Below are 14,838 nucleotides of genomic sequence, written 5' to 3'. Positions count from 1 at the left end.
TTAGATACGATCTATAAGTGATACCTTATGATAAGTCTCTTTTTATGTCTGACTTATGTCACGTGGAATGATCATACCTCAAACTCCACGAGTTGCTGCAGCTGGCCTTATTTCACTGATTTAATTGCTCAGTAATATTCCATTGTACATAAGTACCACATCTTCTTTATCCATTTTTTACTACCAAGGACATGTAAGTTGTACCCAAGTCGAGGCATTTCTAAACAGAGCAACATTAAACATAGCGGTGCCTGTGTCCTGTCGATTTTTGGTTTTCCCAAGATATACGCCAAAGAGGGGAAGTGCCGTATGCTCTGTAGCTCTGCATTTTAGATGTTTCAGGAAACACCATACACTTTTTCAGAGAGGCCTTGGCTATTTACATCTCCCCAGTCAGCTTAACAAGGCTCCCTTTTCCCCATGGCCTGTGCTGCATTTCTGGTTTTACACTGTTCCAGGATGGCCCTTTTGACGAATGCGAAGTGAGACATCTTTGTAGTGCAGATTTGCATTTGGAGCTTGTTTGGATGGCCAAAAAGGGCGGATGCATTTTTCCTGAATATATTTATTTTTATGATGGGGTTTAGCTGACTTCCACTGTTGTGTTTATGCCACGTTACACCTACTTGATTCACTTACAGAGAGATATCAATACATAGGTTGTAAGATTCTTACTAGTCAGATATATTCCTCTGCGGTGCATAGGGGATGTTGAGTCCAGTTCATTGAGCAAAGAGTAGGTCTTGTCTATTACATATCTGGTTTATGGAACGGTGTCTGTGCTAATTTCAAACTCTGGTTTTATGCATCACCCCTCCTCACCTTTCCCCTTAAGCAGGCATAAGTGTATTTTCTAAATATGTGACTGTGTCCTCTTTTGTAATTCAGCTCATGAGTAGCCATGTTTACGTTCCGTCTATGAGTGATACCTAATGATAAGTTTCTTTTTCTGTGTGACTTCTTTCACTTAGAATCATCGTACCTAAATCCACTCATTATGCTGCTGCTGGCCTTATGACATTGATTTCATGGCTGAGTGACATTCCATTGTACATAAGTACCACAACTTCTTTAAGCATTTTTCTCTTTCCTGGGGTATTTAAGTTGTAGCGTAGTCGAGGTTTTTGTAAACATAGCAGCCCTAAACTTGGGGTGGCTGTTTCTTCTTGATTTTTAGTTTTCCCCAGCTATAGGGCTATGAGTGGAAGTGCCCTAGGCTCTGTAGCTCTGTTTATTAGATGTTTCAGGAAACACCATATAGTTCTCCAGAGTAGCTGTTGGCGATGGCGATATTGTGCCTGGTGAATTAAGTTTACCTGGCAGGTAGATCGCAGAGATCCTGAGAAGCAAGGGTTGGAATTTTTCTCCTGGGTGCCCCTTAGGTTCTGTGACTTGACTGATTGTGAGTCATGTTTCGGGAAAGACCTGGTCACAGGAAAAGTGTGGGAATAGAGTGATTTGTGGAGCTGCTAACAGCATTCATCACGGCTCAGGGCCTGAATGAATTTTAAAGAAACAGGAAAACAAATGCTTCTCATGGAATCAGAGAATGTGAGGGCTGGACAATCCCACAAAATGAGGAGCACCCGTCCCATTTTCCAGATGAGAAAACAGAGGCCCAGCAAGGTGAAATCCCTCACCCAAGTTGCACCCGTCTCTCCTCCCCACTACGTGGTCCATGAAAGCAGGACTCTTCCTGTCGTGAGCACTGCTGATCCCCAAAAAGGGCCAGGTATCTAGCACCTGCTCCAAAAATTTTGTTTGACTGTAGGAGCAATGCTATTCCTTTCTTTCTCACTCTTATTCAGGATTGTGCCAAGAACTCCCCAGTTTTCAATGTAATTCGATAAATGTAAATATTAATTGAGTTTTGTTGTGATGAGGACTTAGGCTTTGAAGGTAACAGACTTGGTTCAGATCCTGGTTCTGCCACTCAATAGCTGTTTGGCTTTGGGAAAATTACGAAACCTCTCTGAGCTTATTTCCTCCTTTGTAAAGTGGGGATAAATATATCTGAGCCAGCAGAGCACTTGCATGAGAGATGTGCACTAAATATTGGTCTTTCTCACTCTCCCACGCCATCTCTCTGTTCTTCCCAGATAAGTTGTACAGAAGGATAAAGCACTTTTTAAAAAATTAATTAATTAAATTTTGGCTGCGTTGCGTCTTCGTTGCCATACGCGGGCTTTCTCTAGTTGCGGCAAGCGTGGGCTACTCCTTGTTGCGGTGCGCGGGCTTCTCATTGCGGTGGCTTCTCTTGATGCAGTTGTTGCGGAGCACCAACTGTAGGTGCGCCGGCTACAGTAGTTGTGGCCTGCAGGCTCAGTAGTTGTGGCGCATGGGCATAGCTGCTCCGCGGCTATGTGGGAACTTCCCTGACCAGGGCTCGAACCCATGTCCCCTGCGTTGGCAGGCGAATTCTTAACCACTGCATCACCAGGGAAGTCCAAGAATCGCAGTCTCCCTTTTAATATACCTTAAGCCCAAAGAATCCATGGAAAATTGTTACAGAAAATAAGACAATAAAATATTGTAAGGACTATAACAGAAGCATACAGTACACAGTTCATATAGACACATCCCAAGCAGTTACAAAGTATATGAAAATGGAGGCTGCAATTTTATTTTATTTTTTATTTTTTTAACATTTTTATTGGAGTATATAATTGCTTTACAATGATGCGTTATTTTCTGGTTTATAACAAAGTTAATCAATTATACATATGCATATGTTACCATATTTCTTCCCTCTTGCATCTCCCTCCCTCCCACCCTCCCTATCCCACCACTCTAGGTGGTCACAAAGCACCAAGCTGCTCTCTCTGTGCTATGCGGCTGAGGGAGGCTGCAATTTTAAAAGAATAAGATAAATTATACCCACAAACTCCCAATATTTCCTGAAACATTGCAATCTGAAACCCTATTGTAGGAAGCAGAAGATTTCAGGAGACATTCTACAAATGAAGGACTCTAAACGCTGTGGTTGGATAAGGAATTCTGGAAGGAAGGTATCCTCACCCAGGGAGAGCAGGTTCCTATACTTCTCTAACATCACATCCCTGTACAATTCCCACTGATCTTGGTCCAGGCATTCTCACTCCTCTTGAGAGAAATCTATGGCCATATCCTGGAATGTCAGCAGTCCCTGAAATTAAAAGTACACATGCCATGTGGCCACAGGAAGAGTTCATAATGTGACCCAAGAAGAAAACAGCAAGTTAAGAGAACTGTTTTTAATTTAGAAGAGTGTCTTGAATTATCCCCTAATTTTATATATATATATATGTTTATATATTTATATATATATATTTACAAAGTAATTTTCTCTACCTTATTTCTAACTACAAGAAAAGAGTGTGGCATGTGATCCACAAAATCAGCATAGAGACTATACTTATCTGGAAAAGAAATGATAAAATGATGGTTTCAACACAGGCATATGCATTTTTGAGTGTTTTATTTATATCAAACTGGATAAAATGTGTGTATTTCTCAGACAGAAAAGATACGTCGAGGTAGGAATGTATCTTTCAGCTATTCATGGGTACCCAAGTACACTGGGGAGATTGTAAAAGTGCAGATTGTGTATGATTGAGGAGGTCCGGTGGGCCTGAGTTCTATTTTTTTAACAAGCTCATTTTTAACTAGTGATGCCACAGTCTCTGATCCATTAAGGACAATTTTGAATAGCAGAGACATAATTAGAAAGGTAAAAATTCATATTTAATTTTGAACTTAAAGTGTTTTATGGATTTTACACCTTTAATAGGACAGTAAGCACAGCAGCAACAATCATTTGTGAATATTTACTATAGACCGTGTATCTTTCTAACTTTTTTGTGTAGGATTCCAGGAAAAAGGCCTGGGCTTCGGTCACAGTCGGGGGGCCCCCAGGCCGGGCCTCCCCTCCAGGAACCCCGACGGGGCCCTGCGCTCCTGGCGGCTCCCTCCCCCGGCGCCCCCCTCCCTCCCGAAAGGCCTCGGGGCAGAGCGGTCCCACCCTCTGCGCCCAGAACGGAGCCCGCGTTTCCGCAGAGCTGGAACTCCCGCAGTTCGGGGTCTCTTCCCTACGCCGTCACAGAACTCCCCGGAGGCCGAGGGGACGGCGGCCTCACTGAAGCTGCCGGTTCTAGAGGGGCCCCGGCGGCCGCAGCCGCGACAGTCGTGCGGACGGCGGGCCGGGTAAGTGGGCGGCGACCCTCCGCCTGGTCCGGTGCCCGGGCGACAGCGCAAGACCAGCTTCTGAGGGACAGGAGTTCGCTGCCACCCGCCGCTGCTGTGCAGAAAGAGCGGCCCCCAGCGTCTGGTCCCGGGGAACTTCGGTCCCTCCTCTCGCCCCTGGCTTCGGCCTGGCTCGCGGGGCCTGTGGGGCGTGGGGAGGGGGTCGGCCTGAGCGTCCTGAGGGGAAACTGGGCAAGGGTGGAGCAGGGTCCGGCTGCAGCCTCAGCTCCCCTCCTCCCGACTGCGGGGAAAGCGGCTGAAAACTCCTCCCGAAGCTCGCAGGCCCCTTATTCAGCCGAGTCTCTCTGCGCTTCTTCCTCCCTGAGCTACAGTATCGGGGGGGAGGGGACAGGGCGGGGGACTGGCGCAGGTAATGGGGAACATTAAAAGGTGATTTTTAACTAAAGAAAACCAGCTCTCCCAACGTGAGGAATGTAGCGCTTTTTTTTGTATAGGAAGATGCCAGAGTCTGGGCTCACTGAAATCCTTCCTTTGATATGCACCTCAGCTCTCTGGGGCCTGCATTCTCTATTTGCATATCCTGAATTACTCAGGGCCCGCGGCTCACACTGGAGGGCTGCAAGTGCTGATGACTGTGACATCCTTTGTTTACTGAGCTGGTAAGAAATATTCCATTTCTCACAGGCTTGAGGGGCAGACAGTGAAAGAGTCGGAGAATCTCACTCAGCATGTTCTTTGGTTTACATATAGATAATATTTATACGTAAGTGTGCTAATAGAGGTTCTCAAGTCCAATCAACTTGTACTACTGCCCTGTAGGTATTCATTTCATCAATATTCACCGGATAAATGCCTATAGAGTTGACTTAATCCATTTAAATAGGATAATGATTTTTAAAGGAAACATAATAGAAATATAACAACAAAACCTTTACCACTAAAGGCTGGGTCTGGAACAGCCTACATAAATGTTCATTGTTAAAATATTGAAAGGTGTATTCAATAGAAATATCAACAAAAATGACAAATAATAAGGGCAGCAGAATGCTGAAATGTTCTATCTTTATCATTAAGGTGGCAGAGAATCATATATTAGTAGGCACTGGGGGCAGAAGATACCTGATTTTATATCTTTGTCATATTTGTACAGTTGTTTCAACCAGTAATGTAAAGACAAAATGGAAAAACAAGGAGGTTTGTGCCTGAGATCACGTTGATGTGAAACCAGGGATGGCCAGCTTGTGCCAGGTGAGTTAAGTTTACCTGGTAGGTAGAAGGCAGAGCTCCTGAGAAGCAAGGGTTGGAATTTATCTGCTGGGTGCCCCTTAAGTTCTGTGACTTGACTGATTGTCATGTTTTGGGAAAGATCTGATCACAGGAAAAGTGTGGGAATAGAGTGATTTGGGGAGCAGCTAACAGCATTCATCGCGGCTCAGGGCCTGAATGAATTTTAAAGAAACAAGAAAACAAATGCTTCTCATGGAATCAGAGAATGTGAGGGCTGGACAATCCCACAAAATGAGGAGCACCCGTCCCATTTTCCAGATGAGAAAACAGAGGCCCAGCAAGGTGAAATCCCTCACCCAAGTTGCACCAGTCTCTCCTCCCCAGTGCACGCTTCATGAAAGCAGGACTCTTCCTGTCGTGAGCACTGCTGAACCCCAAAAAGGGCCAGGTATCTAGCACCTGCTCCAAAAATTTTGGTTGACTGTAGGAGCAATGCTATTCCTTTCTTTCTCACTCTTATTCAGGATTGTGCCAAGAACTCCCCAGTTTTCAATGTAATTCGATAAATGTAAATATTAATTGAGTTTTGTTGTGATGAGGACTTAGGCTTTGAAGGTAACAGACTTGGTTCAGATCCTGGTTCTGCCACTCGGTAGCTGTTTGGCTTTGGGAAAATTACGAAACCTCTCTGAGCTTATTTCCTCCTTTGTAAAGTGGGGTTAAACTATCTGAGCCAGCCAAGAACCTGCATGAGAGATGTGGACTAAATATTCGTCTTTCTCACTCTACCATGCCATCTCTCTGTTCTTCCCAGAGAAGTTGTACGGAAGGATATAGTACTTTAAAAAAAAATTAATTAATTAATTTTTGGCTGTGTTGCGTCTTCGTTGCTATGCGCGGGCTTTCTCCAGTTGTGGCGAGCCGGGGCTAGTGTTTGTTGCGGTGCACGGGCTTCTCATTGCGGTGGCTTCTCTTGCTGCTCTTGCTGTGGTGCACCGGCTCTAGGCTCACGGGCTTCAGTAGTTGTGGCCTGCAGGCTCAGTAGGTGTGGCACATGGGCATACCTGCTCCTCGGCATGTGGGAACTTCCCTGACCTGGGCTCGAACCCATGTCCCCTGCGTTGGCAGGCAGATTCTTAACCACCGCACCACCAGGGAAATCCGGTATAGAACTTTATAAAGAGGGGTTTTAATTTATGTCAGATAGTGTACATGTTTCTTGTAGAAAAGATTATTCCACTGTAGAAAATTTAACACGCGATACGACTACAAATGTAGTATTCTATGGGCTAGATCTTATCAGTAAATTTCATAAGTAATTGGGCAAATGAGAAAGCAGTAGGTACTGGGGAGTAAGAAGACTCAAATCTGGGGTGCCCCCACCCCAATTTAAAGAGCACGGTGTGTTTTTCAAATCCATATTTCATCTGGTCTTTGTTTCTCATCCATCCTCGGTGTCTGCCTTTCTCGAGAAGGCTCAGATCCTCCGCTTTCACACCTTCCTGGCTGACTGTGCCCCAGCTCCCGCCCTGGAACCTCGGCATGCATGGGTGTGCCCGCTCTCCCTGTGCATCACCAGCTTTGCCAGGGAGCTGCTGTATCGTGCACTGCTTGCTGTACCCCAGAGTACCTAGACCCTTCTGGTCCATGAAGTACACTCTCATCACCATGAGTGCACGCCCATCCCCTTACCTTATATCTTGCCTCTAAGCCAGGCTTGGGGGTGACTACAGTATGCATTCAGCTATGTGAGCTGCTGGGATCAAAGTGAAGTTCCCAACTTTAGAAGTTGCAGGCTTGAGGGGCACACAGTGATTTAAAGTCGGGTCACCTGACTGATTGATTTAAGGCCATGGCAGCTGACTTAAAGCCTGCGTCCCTCAGCTGCAGGACAAGACCAAATTTGGTGGTGCACGGGTTCGCTCCAAGGCAGCACTGCTGTTCAGGAAGAGCTTCCAGTAGCGCCTTAGTACAGGGGGACTTGGTGCCTTGTCTTGCCCCTGCCCTCAGCGGGGGGCCACCTGCTCTTTTGGAGGAGAATCAGGGAGGGGAAAGTGCAGAGTCCCGGCTGGAGTTGCGGCACCCCTTGTCTGATGGCAGGGAAGGGGGGGCGGGGCTGTGTGGTGTCCTGGGGCTGGACTCACCAGGTCGGCTCAGCCTGCTAACCTCCCCACACACACCCCACAAGAGTTTCCAATAATATGTAATTGCGCCTTAGGTTCTCGGTCTTCAAACTCATACCCAGGCTCCCAGGTCCCTTGATTCAGCCAATTCCTCTGTGCTCTTTCTTCTATTAGATACAGTCCGAGAGGGAGGGGCTGGGGGATGGGACTGGAGGGTCCCCGTCAGCACTGGCCTCAGCTGACTAAATACATCCGGGGCCTGTGCTCTCACATATGTCCGAGGACCCTTAAGGTGGAATCGAGGGGGCCAGTTAGAGGCAGTCCTTGCTGCCTCAAGTGAGTATGGATCACCATCCGGTGGGGAGCACGCTGACCCCTGAGAAGTACTGTTAAGAGGATGTGTTCCTCCCTCGGCTTCAAGGACGTGGGTGGACTTCAGGGCTTCAATTCCCCTCCAGGCCTCCAGGTCTGACTGCACCCCAGCGGCCTTGCAGACCTGGCTTCCTGTCCCAGAACTTTCCAGGCTCCAGGAAGAATCCAGACTGCAGAGATGGTGCCTGAGGGCTCCCACTTAAGAAGTGCTGCCCCTGGGGACCCAACAGTGGAGGGAGGAAGGGTGAAAGGAGTGTGGGGGTGGGGTAGGGAGGGGTGGCTGCCCTGGGAGTTGTTGAGAGAGAAATATTTCCTCCCACACCCCCTGCCCCCTGCAACTGACCCATTGATGCCATAGGATCTCAGGGCCTTTTAGTCAGAGATGCCTCTGCTTCTTTACTCCTGTGTTCAAAACTATGCAGAACAAACTCTTCATCCTCTTGCTGCCTTGCCAGGACTTTTAAAGCACTGTTCTTTTGAAGCACTCGTTCCCTAAACTGCAGTTTGGAGCTGTCCCAGCTATTTAAAAGTTTTCTCCTTAAACTGAGACTAAATCCTACTCTTTTGGAAAAACGACCTTCACTTCAGAGGAGATCGTCTTTTCTGCCCATTCCTTCCTTCTACTTACCTCTTAAGAACCCCTGTGCTCAAAGAGCTTGGTGATTTATTTTCTGCTTGATGTCAAAAAGAAACCTTCCTCATGCACCCCCAAAGCTTTCCTTGAACATAGGTGTTTCAGAACCATGACAATGTTTTGCAATTAGTATACACTGGGTAGACTGCCTAGCAATCCCTCCAAGAGCCAGAGGTGAGCGACACCTTTACTTGTTTGATTGGATGCCCTTCAAGTTTAGGAAGGTCCCATTCTTATGCCCCAGCAGATAAGACAGAGCCCTGGATGGCTATGGCTGTGATTAGAAAACTTCTGATGATTTTATTTCCCTTACTGGGCTGCTGCTTCTAGGTTAAATTCATTTCATTACCTGTCCTTTTTTTTTTTGCAGTACGCAGGCCTCTCATTGTTGTGGTCTCTCCCGTTGCGGAGCACAGGCTCCGGACGCGCAGGCTCAGCGGCCATGGCTCACGGGCCTAGCCGCTCCACGGCATGTGGCATCATCCCGTACTGGGGCTCGAACCCGTGTCCCCCGCATTGGCAGGCGGACTCTCAACCACTGCGCCACCTGGGAAGCCCTACCTGTCCATTTTTAAAGAAAGGCTGACAAAGTCACTGTAATAGGTCAGGAGTCTTGAGCTCAGGGTTGGTCAAATGTACTCACAGGGAAGAAGATGTATAAAAATAGGTGGGTAAAATAGGAGGGTTGGCAAGTACAGCCAGGACAGCCGTGTTCACCGTGCATACTAATAAAGGCCAGAATCTCCTCATTTATCTCTGGTGGGCAGTTCTTCTGGTTTCACAGGATCAAACTCAAATTACATTCAAACTAGGGGGCTTCCCTGGTGGCGCAGTGGTTGGGAATCTGCCTGCCGATGGAGGGGATGCGGGTTCGTGCCCCGGTCCAGGAAGATCCCACATGCTGCGGAGCGGCTGGGCCCGTGAGCCATGGCCACTGAGCCTGCGCGTCCGGAGCCTGTGCTCCGCAACGGGAGAGGCCACAACAGTGAGAGGCCTGCATACTGCAAATAAAAATACAAACTAGGGGATTTCCCCTGAGCATAAAAGTAAGTACCCACCCCTTGCAGGAGTCGCTGCTGAGGAATAAAGAAGCAGATACAGAGAACAAACTTGAGGACACAGAGAGGGGGAAGGGTAAGCTGGGGTGAACTGAGAGAGTGGTATAGACATGTATACAGTACCAAAGGTGAAACAGATAGCTAGTGGGAAGCAGCTGCATATAGTACAGGGGGAGATCAGCTCAGTGCTTTGTGACCACCTAGAGGTGGGATAGGGAGGATGGGAGGGAGACGCAAGATGTGAGGGATATGGGGGTGTATGTGTACGAATAGCTGATTCACTTTGTTATACAGCAGAAGATAACACAACATGGTAAAGCAATTATACTCCAATAAAGATGTTAACAACAACATCAAAAACCCCCCAAAACTAAAGCAATTATACTCCAATAAAGATGTTAACAACAACAGCAAAAACCCCCAAAAACCTAAGTCAGTCAAGCCAAGGGAGACATTGTATGTGTTTACAGTTCAAGAAATCCAGAAGAGAATCCTTTACTCTGTATGCAATGAATGGTCTATTTGAAAAGAAAAAAACTTTCTAAAATGTTGTTTTTCCATTTATTGTTCAGAACATCATTTTTGTACCTCTGCATTTCTTACTATTCAAAGCCAAGTCACGTGAGTTACAGGGAAGCAGCTGATTGATTTAAAGTTGGGTCATGTGATTTAAAAAGCAGTGGCAGCTGATTGATTTAAATCCTGGTCATATGACATGAGGAGGGAGTGCTAAAAACTGCTTTTTCATCTCTGGCTCAGAATATCATATTTACCTTGGTTTTTCTTATGATTTAGAAAACTTGAGCTGTCTCTCCTTGGAATCATCAGGAGAAAAATACAGTATTTCAGGTTCATTCTTGAAACCAACTTCTTACGGTTAAGGTGTATTGACTAAAAGATCTTCCTTCAAGAGATTCCAAACCTCTGTAGGACACTTCATTGTAATTGGAGAAAAAAGGAGAATGAAATCAGGCCAGTAGCTGCAGAGGGCATGGCAGCCCCCAGGACTAGGGAAGGAGGAGGAGGAAGGGCTGAGAGTTGCCATTAGAGAAGACAACCTCCAGAGGGCGCTAAAGCACCGGCAGAGCCCACCTGCACTCCCACTTTGGCCCTCCAGGATCAGAGTTGGGTTTGGAGATGGGGTTGCTGTAACCCCAAGGAGGTGAGCAGAGAGGAGGAGTTGATTACCGGTCTCCTCTGACTCTCTGGCTTAAATTGCCTGGCTTCACAGGGGAGACAGAGTTTTGCTTTCAGCAACTGAGAGGTAACTTGCAAGCTGCTAGCGTTGCCCAGTGGCCCGACAGCCTGACAGGTTGACTGCGGTGTGACCGCCCTTTGTTTCTCCAGAATCTGTACATCAGGAGGTGCATGGCTGCAGGAGCCCATTCACCGCCCTCCCCCCAAGGAGGATGGCACCTTCCCTGGCTGTACCCTATGATCACCAGGTACTTGAAATGAATGCAAGTTTTTTGACTTCAAGGAAGAGCCTCATAATGTGTGGGATTTACTATAATGGAAGGGCATTATAAAAAACAGGTAGAAAACTCACCTGTTGGTCTCCATGTAGGAGTTTATTTTGCACGAATCCCTCCTACATGAGTAGATAGCACAGGTTTATTTTTGTTCCTGTGTGTGTAGCTGTGGCAGAGGATGTAGGTATGGTGATTTGAAGCCCTTAAAGAAATATTCTCAGAACTCTCAAGACTTCTCTTGATTGGAACGGAAAGAGACCTGGAAAAGGAGGAAAAGAAAAGAAAGAGGGAGAAAGAATGACTGTTTCTCAGTAAATTCACCTTCTTAGTTGATTTTTCTGTCTTCTCATTTCTTTTAACTTCTATGTATGTCTAATGGAATAATGTAGAAAGACTGATTTTTTTGGTTTAAAAGATTTTACATCACAAACTATAAGTGGCTAACAGAACTTATTCTAATCAATGTTACATAGAGACTTTGTTATTAAATTTGTATACTAAAATTGGTTAATCCAAATTTTCTCTTTCTTTTTGAGTGAATATTTGTAACATATTTTTGTAGATAATAATTTATCTTAGGTATACAAAAATTGTAAGAATGGGTACCATTTTTCACCACTTAAATGAATAGATCGTACACTTTAAATGCCAATGTTGTATCTTACATGTTGTTTTTTAATTCATTGATTTCCAAAACTTGTGTTTATTTAATTGATTTCTATCTAATAATCTCCTCTTTATTATATTTTATTGATCTGTAGTTAGTTTACATTATTATATTAGTTTCAGAGGTACAACACATAATGATTCATAAATGTTTAAGTATATCTCCATTTATACTTACTATAAAAGAGTGGCTCTATTCCCCATGCTGTACAGTACGTCACTGTAGATTATTGATTTTATACATAGTGGATTCTTCCTCAGAATCTCTACCACTCTTTTGCTCCTCCACCCTGTCTCTCCCTGCTGGTAACCACTAGTCTGTTCTTTAATCTGTGAGTCTGTTTTGTTGTTGTTGTTGTTGTTGTTGTATTCAATTTTTTAGATGCCACGTGTAAGTGATAACCTACCAGGCTTGTTTTCTCTGCGGCTTATTTTACTAAGCATAATACCCTCCAAGTCCATCCATGTTCTTGCAAATGGCAAAATTTCATGTTTTGCTGAAGTCATCATAGAAAATTTTTTTTATCCCCTAACCTATTGATGAACACTTAGTTTGACTCTATATCTTGGCTATGGCAAATAACACTGTTATGAACATTGGTGTGCAGTTATGTTTTTGAAATAGTGTTTTTGTCTTCTTGTTATATACCCAAGAGTGAAATTGTAGGATATTATGGTAGTTCTGTTTTTAGTTTTTTGTGGAACCTCCATTCTGCTTTCCACAGTAGCTGCACTACTTCACATTCACATCAAGAGTGTACAAGAGTTTCCCTTTCCCCGCATCCTCACTAACCTTTGTTATTTGTGACCTTTTTGATGACAGCCATTCTGACAAGCCTGAGGTGATATATCTCATTGTTTTGATTTGCATTTTATTGCCAGATTAGCTATGTTTAGCATCTTTGTGAGTTCTGGCTGTCTATCTGTATTTTTTCTTGGAAAAATGTCTATTTAGCTCTTCTCATATTTTTAAAAAAGATTTTGGGTGTTGTTCTGATATTGAGTTGCATGTGCTGTTTCTGTAGTTTAGATATGAACCCTTGCTTGGTCATCTTTTTGGTGTTAACCTGTTATCATGTGCAAATATTGTCTCTCCTTCAGCAGGTGGTCTTTTCATTTTGTCTTTGGTTTCCTTTGCTGTGCAAAATCTTTTAAGTTTAGTGAAGTCCCATTTGTTTATTCTTGCTTTTGTTTCATTTGCCTTAGTAGACTGAACCCAAAACTGTTGCAATCATTTATGTTGAAGAATGTTCTGTATTTTCCTCTAGGGGTTTTATGGTCCTATATTTAAGTCTTTATTCAGTTTTGCGTTTATTTTATATATGGTGTGCTAAAATACTCTAATTTTATTCTTTTCCATGTAGCTGACCAGTTTTCCCAGTACCACTTATTGAAGAGGCAGTTTTTTCTCCATATTGCCTGCTTTGTCATAAATCAATTAAATATAAGTGTGTGGGCTTCTTTCTGGGATCTCTTCTATTCCAGTGATCTTTGTGTCTTTTTTGCTCCGGTCCGATTCTCTTTGATTACTCTCGCTTTTCAGTATAATCTGAAGTCAAGGTGCATGATGCCTCCAGCTCTGTTCTTTCTCAAGATTGTTTGGCTATTTGGGGTCTTTGTGTTTCTATACAAATTTTAAAATTACTTTTTCAAGTTCTGTGAAAATGCTTTGGTATTCTGAAAGGGATTGCATTAAATCTGTAGATTGTCTTTGGTAGCATGATTATTTTAACAGTATTAATTCTTCCAGTCCATGGACCTGCTATATTTTCCCATCTTTTTCTGTTCCCTTCAACTTCTTTCACCAATGGCTGGTAGATTTCTGAGCACATGTCTTCTACCTGCTTAGGGGTGTTTGTTCCTAAGTATCTTATTCTTTTTGGTGTGATTGCATATGGCATTGTTTTCTTAATTTTTTTCTTTCTGACAGCTTTGAGTTGTATTTTTTCTTCTTTTTCTAATTCCTTCAGGTGTAATGTTAGGTTGTTTATTTCATATTTTTCTTGTTTCCTAAGAATAAGCTTGTATCACTATAACTTCCCCCTGTGAACTGCGTTGGCTGTGTCCCATAGATTTTGGATCATTGTGTGTTCATTTTCATTTGGCTTGGGTATTTTTAGAATCCCTCTTTAATTTCTTCAGTGTTCCTTTCTTCCCCTTTTATTCCCTTCATCTGTGATGTGAGGACTGTCTTTAATATTTGGATTTCTTTCAGTTTTGTGTGTGTGTGTGTGTGTGTGTGTGTGTGTGTGTGATTATTTAAGTTGCTGGGCTCTAAATTTCCCATGGACACTAACAACCCTGCACTGTTACTCTGCTCCCCCACAGTTACTGAATTTGACTTTATATTTTACATCTACTTGTTTTGTGTGTCCCTGAACTTCTTATTGTGAATATAGATGATTTTATTGCTGTTTTCTTTCATCCTTCCCATACACTAAAGAAATCTCACTGTGGAAGATATTATGATTTATACTTTCATGATTAGATATGTGGTGCATTAGATAGAAAATAGTAAAGCTATGTACATGGTTGATTTCCTGCCTTTGTTGAATATTTGCCTTATCCAATGAGGTTTTTCCTTTAGTAAGTTTCCTTTCCTAATTTTTAGGTTTCAGTCGTGGCCTTTCGTTTTTCACTGAGAAAAGCCCCTTTAAGATTTCTCATAAAGCTGGTTTGCCGATGCTGAGCTCTTTTAGTTTTGCTTCTCTGTAAAACTTTAGATCTCACCATCAAATCTGAAGGAGAGCCTTGCTGGGTAGAGTATTTTTGGTTATAGACTTTTCCCTTTCATGACTTTAAATATACCATGCCACTCCCTTCTGGCATGCAGAGGTTATCCTGAAAAGTCAGCTGATAACTTTATGCAAGTTCCCATGTTTGTAACTTGTTGCTTTTCCTTTGCTCCTTTTAATAGTGTCTTTTTATCTTTATTTTTTTGCCATTTTAATTACAATGAGTCTTGTTGTGGTCCTCTTTGGGTTGATTCTGTTTTGGCCTTACTGTGTTTACTGGACATGGATGTCTGTTTTCTTTCCCAGGTTATGGAAGTTTTCAGCTCTTATGTCTGCAGGTATGTTCTACACTGCTTTCTCTTTCCTTTT

At 43.8% G+C, this 14,838-nt stretch overlaps 1 pseudogene; it reads left to right on the top strand.

The window, feature by feature from the left end:
- The window catches only part of LOC136143275 (RAD52 motif-containing protein 1-like), a 64,041-nt pseudogene that overhangs the window by 20,806 nt on the left and 28,397 nt on the right, over positions 1 to 14,838 (top strand).

Source organism: Phocoena phocoena, unplaced genomic scaffold, assembly GCF_963924675.1.
Source record: "Phocoena phocoena unplaced genomic scaffold, mPhoPho1.1 SCAFFOLD_41, whole genome shotgun sequence".
Classification (NCBI taxonomy): Eukaryota; Metazoa; Chordata; class Mammalia; order Artiodactyla; family Phocoenidae; genus Phocoena; species Phocoena phocoena.
The sequence above is the reverse complement of the archived record's forward strand: the minus strand, read 5'-3'. Positions and strand labels throughout refer to the sequence as shown.